This window comes from Dendronephthya gigantea, unplaced genomic scaffold (genome assembly GCF_004324835.1).
Source record: "Dendronephthya gigantea isolate DGI-Jeju-01 unplaced genomic scaffold, DenGig_1.0 000014F, whole genome shotgun sequence".
Taxonomy (NCBI): domain Eukaryota; kingdom Metazoa; phylum Cnidaria; class Anthozoa; order Malacalcyonacea; family Nephtheidae; genus Dendronephthya; species Dendronephthya gigantea.
This window is the reverse complement of record NW_021163024.1, coordinates 138,093-146,968: the sequence shown is the minus strand read 5'-3', so window position 1 is coordinate 146,968 and position 8,876 is coordinate 138,093. Positions and strand designations below refer to the sequence as shown.

The 8,876-nt window shown below is 36.2% G+C and overlaps 1 long non-coding RNA gene across 1 annotated transcript; it reads right to left on the bottom strand.

Annotated features, from left to right (window-relative positions):
- Positions 1 to 922: 922 nt before the first annotated feature.
- LOC114519864 lies at positions 923 to 2,038 on the bottom strand. The gene is made up of 4 exons (XR_003686629.1): positions 1,983 to 2,038; positions 1,560 to 1,915; positions 1,074 to 1,147; positions 923 to 989 (listed from the first exon to the last, which is right to left on the bottom strand). It is a non-coding gene; the product is annotated as an uncharacterized LOC114519864 (long non-coding RNA).
- Positions 2,039 to 8,876: the final 6,838 nt, after the last annotated feature.

Below are 8,876 nucleotides of genomic sequence, written 5' to 3'. Positions count from 1 at the left end.
CCAAAACCAATCTCGCGACAGGTTTTAAAAAATTCAGAGTATATTAAAGATTGGAGAAGAAACTTTAATAAAATGGCGCTCCTACCCTGGCCTCTCTTTCTTCCTCTTCCTCATGTTGGGAATTCTTAAAATTGATAGATAAAAATTGGTACAGGTGATAAAAAAGTCTCGCAGGTGAAAGAATTAAGAATACTGCAGACGTTTTCTATGAAATACTTTTATCATTTAATTTATTTCATACTTGGGACTACTTAAAATTGTTGGGTGAAGTAATAAAAATTTTTAATCAAATGTTTTCCTCTCAGAAGGTGTTTATACTGCGAAGTTCTATGGAAACTCTTTAATATTCCGTTTACGTATAAGTTTGTGAGTTGACATTTTCGCCCATTACCTATCGTGTAATTTTGAAAACGTGATGTCAAAAAACGATCCCGGCAGGCTTTAAAATATGTATAGAGTATGTTTGCATGCAACTGAACAAGAAAATTAAAAAAATGGCGTTCCTACCGTGGCTTCCCCCGTTCCTCCTGTATTCGTTCTTTCCTCCCCGCCATCTTCTATTCTGGCCGGGAATCAGCTTCCGCCTCAAATTCCCCTATGCTTGCTTATACATCTCCCTATTAATTTTAGCCTTGACCTTGGAACCTGACGCTGGTCTCGCCATAAAGTTAAATTCTTTCTTTCGACAGATCGCCTGTTGAATTAAATTTTTCAGTATTGAAAAAAGTCTATATAGCTAAAGATAAAAAAGACAGCTTACCTTTAATACAATCCAATGAACAGGATGGTGTAATGCTTAGGTATTTACCTTAGCCCCCACCTGGGAGAAAATACGAAATAAGGTAAACGCAAGCAAATTCACAAAGATTTTGTAGCAGCACATCTCTTTCTTTCACCTACTTTTGCCGACCACTTTCTTAACCCTTTAATTTGGCCCACACCAAATATCCCGTCTTATATTGAAAAGATTTTTTATTTGCTCTCGCCATCTAGTGGAAAAATAAAAATTAGTTATGAAGTAATTTGCAGCATGGTGCTTAATGTAGCAAGTGAGGTTAGAAAGCTTCCTTTACCGCGGAAGACCTTGTATTATTCTGGCAAAATCACCCATCTAGTATCTCTGCAATTATTTACCTCTTTTCGGCATCTAGTGGAAAATGAAAATTATCAAGCAATTTGCAGTATGGTGCTGAATGTGTAGCAATTTTTCGAGGTTACTAATAATTTTCCTCTACCGCGGAAGACCATTCTTGCCATGGCTAGCCAAGCTATAATAACATACTGTTAAGTTATTACCTATAACTGTAAATCAACAACAATTTCATAAAGAAATTTATACGACCCTAGCTTAGTTGTTGACAAGCTACAACTACATTCAAAAACATACTCGATGGCCCTGTAAGCCCTCTTACGTAAGTTTGTGACTTGACATTTTCGCTAATTACCTATCGCCCAATTTTGAAAATGGGATGTCAAAAACCGTTCCTAGTAGGTTTTAAAATATATATAGAGTATGTTTGCCACTGAACAAGAAACTTTAATGAAATGGGGTTGCTTACCGCGGCGTCTCCCATTCTTCCTGAATTCGTCCTTTCTACCTCCCCGTCTTCTTTCCTTTGGCCCGGACATCAGCTTCCGCCTCAATTTTCTCTAGGGCTAACCCTGACGGCGAAAACTCATGATGCCTCTGGGAAATAAGTTAGATTGTTTATGAAACAATTATCAATCCAACGAATCAAGTTCTTCCTGCATTCGTTCTGTCATCCCTTCTCATCATGTCTTCTTCTCTGGCCCGGGCATCAGCTTCCGCCTCAATCTCTTCTATCCCTCGGTCGAACATATCCCTATTAAGCCTTGACGGCGGAAACTGAGCCGGTCTCTCCATAAAGTGAAATTCTTGCTTTCGACAGAACGCCTGTTGAATTAAAGTTTTCAATTTTGCAATAAAGTCTAAATAGGCAAAGTTAAGAAGGATAGTTTACCTTTTATACGACCCAAAGAACACGATGGCGTAACGCGTGTTTACCTTAGCTACGACCTGGGACAAAAAACGAAATAATGTAAACGCAAGCAAATTCACAAATGTTTTGTAGCAGCACATCTCTTTCTTTCACCTACTTTTGCCGGCCTCTCTCCAAACCCTTTAATCTTGGCCCACACCAAATCTCCCGTCTTATATCTAATATGTTTTATTTGCTTTCAAGATCTAGTGGAAAATAAAAATTAGTTATGAAGCAATTTGCTGTATGGTGCTGAATGTAACAAGTCAGGTTGGCAAGCTTCCTTTACCGCGGAAGACCTGGTATTATTTTCGCTGTGGCTAGCCGAGCTATAATTCTAATTCATGTCTTGATATACTGTTAAGTTATTACCTTTCACTGTATGTCAACAACAATTTATAATTCCAAACAAAGAAGGCCTTTATACGATTGCAAAGAAATTTATACGACCTTCGCTTAGTTGTTGACCATCTACAACTACATCTAAAAACAAGAGAAGCCCTGCAAACTGTTTGAGCATGAGAAGTTTCGATACGCTGAAACTTAACAGCACTGGGTGGAAAACCTTTTCCATTCAATATCTTAAAATTCAAAACGTATTAATTTGCTTGATAAATTTTTTTGGTCCAGAATATCATTTTTTTCAAAACTATAAAACAGCTATACGAATAAGTATATGGTATGTACCCAAAGGTTTTTATACCAGTGTGATGAATGTAAATATAAAGATAATTTTTTTATACTTAGTATGCATGGGTGAACATTGGGGGCGTATGGAAATATGCTCCAGAACAGAGATATATATGAAACGTGTGGTGTAGAGAGAGATAGAAAAACTGATAATAACTGAGTTTGTTCAAAGCTAAGCGAATTATTACACCAGTTTATAACAATGTGAATTTTTGTACGGAAAAGTCATTTACGCGTTTTAATAAGTCTAGATTTGATCATTAATAGCAATTTTATATCATCAGTCATCATATGTATAGTATTATGCGCCAGTTTGTATAAAATATTGGCTCTGCGATAATCGGTTCTACAATGTTTTAAACTATGATTTTCGCAGATTAATCCCTGAAGCTTGTTTATTTATAATATTCAAAATCGAAGACGAAAAAAATTCAAACTTAGGTGTGTTTTTTTGCTCTTGTTTCGTGTATTGTAGATGGGATTTGCGCTGGCAAATTATTCCCGACGCTGTAAAATGATCTTATAGATATAATAGTTCAAAGTTTTGATAAAATAAAGATCAAATTAAAGAAATTTACAGCTTTTGAGACACTGAAAACAATCTTAAATAATTGGCACTCTTACCACAACATTATTTATTCTTAAACCGAGGTTGAGGCACTAATTTGTCACGCTAGGTCCTGGATTCGGGGACATGTTTGTTCAGGACTTGAGACCTGATAATTATATTGTTTTCAGGTTTTCAGCTGTAGATGCAACGTTAGCTCCATGGTGTTGAATTGTGCTTTTTTCTTCTCCTGTTCCAACAAAATTGATATATTTCGGTCATTAAATGCCGGGCACAACAAAAAAATGCAATTGATCTGATTAATAAGCCTGCAGTTACATCTATATCGTTATGTATGTTGGTGTATGGAGAAGAAAAATATTTTCCTTCGTGCGAACGTGGTGAGAAAAGGAAATAAGTTCATTCCGCAAAAGAAACCAACCATTTCAATCAAACCTTTTTCATACCGAATTAATTATATCTTGAAATTACCTGCCTCTTTAGTCTAGTGTTGTGGCTCACATGCAGGTTTAACACCGCACTGATCCATCAAGCATATTGGAAGGGCACATGTGAGTTGAGATCACTTTTAATTAAATTGATTGCATTAAGTTTCAAGCAGTGATAGTGCATGTCGAATTTGAGAGTGGTTAGAATTCTGGGACATAGTAATTTTTCGGAACGAACCCCTTAAGGCAGAACACTCTGAAGTAGGTCTTTTCAAAAATTCAGTGTATATGCATGGTAGGGCACTTGCCTACCCTATATACTGGAGATACACATATAATTCTATTTTGCATGTTGAACCCGGTTTTAATATACCATGATATAACACATGCATTGAAAACGGAATACATACCTCGACATAGCCGAAGATGAAGTTAAGACACCCAGCCGATTGCGAGATTCACTTCTGGTATATTGTCTGGTTGTCGACTTTGACTACATCGATTTTCCTTTTCCCGCAAAGGTTTGGCTTAAGCTTTCCTAGTCCGAATTTCGACAGTTGAATTATTTTAGCGATCATCGACTTCATACTAATTTACTGCCAAGCCCCGGCTTCGCTCTTATCAGCAAGTTTGATTTTGTTTTGCCGATTATGGAATCGGATTTAAGTGTCGTTTCGAACTAACAGCATCGTTTCTTTGTCAAAACAGTCTTCCAGCCCCGCATCGACTGGTCATGATTACCGGTTAACTTGAGATTTTGCCTCCGGATTGCCATCTTCATTCGTGCTTTAATTGAACGGTTCTCAGCTCTATCAACTAAACGGGCGTTTAATTTTGAAATATCTCTGTCTAGATAAGGCTCAAATTCTAATATACATTGGGTAATATCGACATTGAGAGAAATATCGAACAATTCTTGCCCTTCGTTTGACGACGTAACTATACGAAGTGGAGAAGAACGAACGTGCTCCACGCGATGCATTGTGCCTAATTTGCATCACAAAGATCCGCTACTTCCGGAAGAAAATGCGTCTTCAGAATAATTATTGTTCCCAAGGGCCTCGTTTTCTCTTACGTAAGTTTAAGTTATTGCTGAATTCGTCCCGGAGTCCTACAAATATAAAAAATTATTGTAAAAAGCAAATTAATTTTGTCTGCACTCCCTCACATCGTCTATTTTAAATTTCAACTCTAATAGACAAAGGGAAATTCTGACTGAAAAATTCTTGCGCCAGGAGATGATTAACCAATAGTGTAAAGGCGGATTTCCACTTACAGCGAAATCGTTCGCTAGCGAAATATTTGCATATTTTCTTTTGAATTGTGACCAGTCAAGTCGCCCTAATTTATTTATGCCGTTAAAATTCAAAAGAAAATATGCAAATATTTCGCTAGCGAACGATTTCGCTCTAAGTGGAAATCCGCCTTAACTAACAAATAGCTGTACCAGACGAGAATGTTGGGGAAATTTAATTATTTGTACCTTTGAATCTATATAACTGTTCAGTTATAAATTAGTCAATTTACACTAAAGTGTGTTAGTATAGAAAGTTACGGCAAAGCCACGCCATGTTACAAAAGTTGACGACAAAAACCGAATTATTCGAGAACAACTGCATGTACAGAGTATTTTAATGAATTAGCACACTTACTATAACAATTTTTGTCCTACATCCGAGTTCGATCGACCAATAATTAAGTCCTATTTTTGAGAACACGTTTTCGGTTTTTCGAGACCTCTTATTTAGGTCTTCTTTCTTCACCTGTGGTTAGCTTCAGCTTCCGCCTCGAATTATTGCATTTCATATTGCTAGAGGTACTGCATTTCTCCAAATTGTAAGGCACGGTTATTAGTTTCGGTAATCCAACAATATGAAAGGATGCTTTTCGATAAGACGTCTGGAAAATCACTTGGGTGGCATCTCTTCCAACAAAACTGATGTATTTTTTGCCACTAGATGCCTCGTATAAAATAAAAATGTAATTGATTTTATTATTACGCCTGGCTACAATTTCATTCCAATAACCTTACTCGATGCAGAATATGTTTTTCCTACGCCAAATTACCTTGTTCGTTTCTAAAAAATTGCTGTCCCTAATAACTCTAACCACTCTCAAATTCTACCTGCTGCATTCTTGTTTAAATCCAGCGCTATTGCATGGAATTTGAAAAGTAATTCCAACTAACATCTGCTCTTCTGTATGTAATATGTTTGATTAAACTGTGGGGTTTTAGACCTGACACAAGACTCCACCAGCCTAATAATTTCGAGAATAAGAACAAAATTTCGATATAAAATAGAAGTGTGAAATGATATAATTGAACGGGCTAGTTTCATTGCGCGAAAAACTTAATTCCTCTTTAGTATTTATTCAGTGGAGCAAGTTATCCAGGCTAGGCCAGGTGAAAAGCGCATCAAATCAAAAGCTTAAAGGTCTTTCATTATAATTATTATGCAGTTTTCACCTTACCTAGTAGAAAAACTCGCTCCATAGGCTCTAAGATACAATAAAATACACTATAAATGTACATGCTAGAGTATGTGTGAGCACCTGCTGTATCCTAGAAAGAAAGGAAACGTACAGGGATAACTTTATTGAGAGATAACTCTTTATATTTGGTTAAATGAACCTGCATGGCGGTGTTAATATTGATCGAACATGACACAAGCCACTACATGAAATCAGAATACATACCTCGACATGCATAGCTTAAAATGGAGTTTAAACACCCAGCCGATCGTATGATTCACTTCTGGTATCTTGCCTGAATGGATGACTTTGACTGCTTTCTTGAATCCGATTTTTGATCGCTGAATTATACTTGCAAATCGAGCACATATTCTTTCACTGCAAATCACCGGTTTCGTTGTTATCAGCAAGTTTTTTTTTTCGCCGCTTATGGAATGAATATTTGGACGGATTAAAAACGATGTAATCTTCCTTTGGCGCCACTGCCATTTCATAGTATCGTGGCTTCGTCAATATAGCCTTCAGCGCTAGCGCTGTATTTAATAAAACTAGCCTTAATAGCCGGTTAACTTGTACGTTTGACCTTCAGCTTTTGTATCTTTGTGCTTCAGAGTGGCTCTTAGGTTTAAACCATAAACATTCTGGGGCCGGTTTTAAAATGCCTGCCGGCCAGAGATATTTTAAGAATCTTCCTGAAACCATTCATTTGATTTTCTACTTTAGAGGTGTGACATGTTGTGTTGTTATCTAACAACTAAGGGGGTGGCTGTAATGGGTTTGCACGCACAAACCGCCACCCAGCATTAACCCAGTTCAAAATCTTTCGTACCATGCATGTCAAGGGGATAGTACAGGAGAAGAATAAATCCACAAAGCGTCGATGATTTGTGAGTTGCTGTAAAGACGGCCTGGGATGAATTTCCTTTCACTAATATTAATAGCCTTATTAATAACCTTAAATAAAGAATCCTGCGCAAAATTTAAATGCTGTCATTACGTCCAAAAGAAGGCCCAGAAAATATTAATAATTCATATAGATGTGTTCTAATATATTTACTCGTATGTGATGTTGGAGTAACTGCAGTTACACCATTAGAATTTTTTTGAGCAGTTCTTTTTGACTACCAGTGTATAAAACTATAGTTTGTCGTGGAGGTAATGATCTACTGCACAGTTGAATCCTTTACTCATGACGAATGTAACCACAGTTAATAGAATGTACATGGTTTGGAGACTAAATAAAAGTACAATACAACTCATTAACTATGTTATTGTCCACGTTTATGCAAAAAAATGGTTCCTTTCTCGTCACGTGTCTATTGTATTTTAGCCAAACGTACCAATGGCATTCGTCTTGCTAAGCTCATCAACCTTGACTTGAAAAATATGTTAATTATAAGACTGCTATTGGTTTATCTGTGCAAAATACAATAGACATGTGATGAGAAAGGAACAATTTTTTGCATAAATGTGCCTCAACATAGTTAATGAGTTGTATTGTAGTATTATATGGTCTCCAAACCATGTATATTCTATTAACTGTGATGTAACATCAGCATACCTTCCGTCATGTACCAAAATGTTGGATTCAAATTCAATGTCATGTACAATTGACACGCAATGTAAACTCAATTTGTCGGGGGTTGAAGTTGTAATAAAGATTCAAATGATCGCGCAAGTGATTTTTTGGTTGTTCCTTTGGTTTTGGAGGAGAAGGGAGGGAGATTTAATCATGGAGTGCTGGAGGACGTGCTTTTTATAATAATTATTGACTCGTGTGTTTGAGGAGGAAGTTCCTACAACGCTGGGATAAGACAAGTAAACGTGGAGGCCATTGATGAAATGGGAAATGGTTATGTCGAAATAGAATAAACGTGTTGCTTAGAACAGGATAACGTTTTATATAGCAGTTGTATTACAGCCGTATATGAAATATCAGTTATTACAGCCGTATGAATGAATAGTTATTAGAGCCGTACGCGTGATAGATCAGTTATTTAGGTTCCCAATGATGATTCTCTTTAGTTCATAACAGCAATATCGCAAAATTCATTCGCTAATTCTTGGCAGGAATTTCTACGTAAAAATGCAAGTTGAGAATTTTAGTATTCCTAACTATATGCCGGGAATATTTGAAGCAATTCGAAAAAGGACTTTCTTCCTCATTTTACAATAATACAGACAAAAATGAATAATGCCAATGGCTGTTTATTGATTTTATTTATTTGTTTTATTTACAAGCTTCGTCATATAGCATAAAGTCAAAAGATATAATTACAATTTTTGAATACAGATACATTACAACAAACGATTATTTTATACGTATATACTGACGGCACGATTGGGTAAACAAACAGTACGGCAAAATACAATACAACACAAGACAAGACAAGTAAAATGGGATGACTGGAGCTCCACAACAATTAAAACTAACTACTTGCAGCTCTATGAACATATAAATGTAAAAACAACTATTTATAACTTATGAAATTATAGGAGCTTATGAAACTTAGAAGTTATTTAAAAGTTCAAGTCAAGTCCGTATACATATGCAAACGAACGCTTTGTTTCAAATTTCTGTACTTTTAAAAATAGGATAAAGCTATCTGAGTATCCAGCAATATTTAGGCTCCCTATCAATTTGATTTAAATATGAATTAGAATTTGTTCCGACAACATGTGTGAAATTTTGTCTCAGAAACCACTCGCATTGTGAAC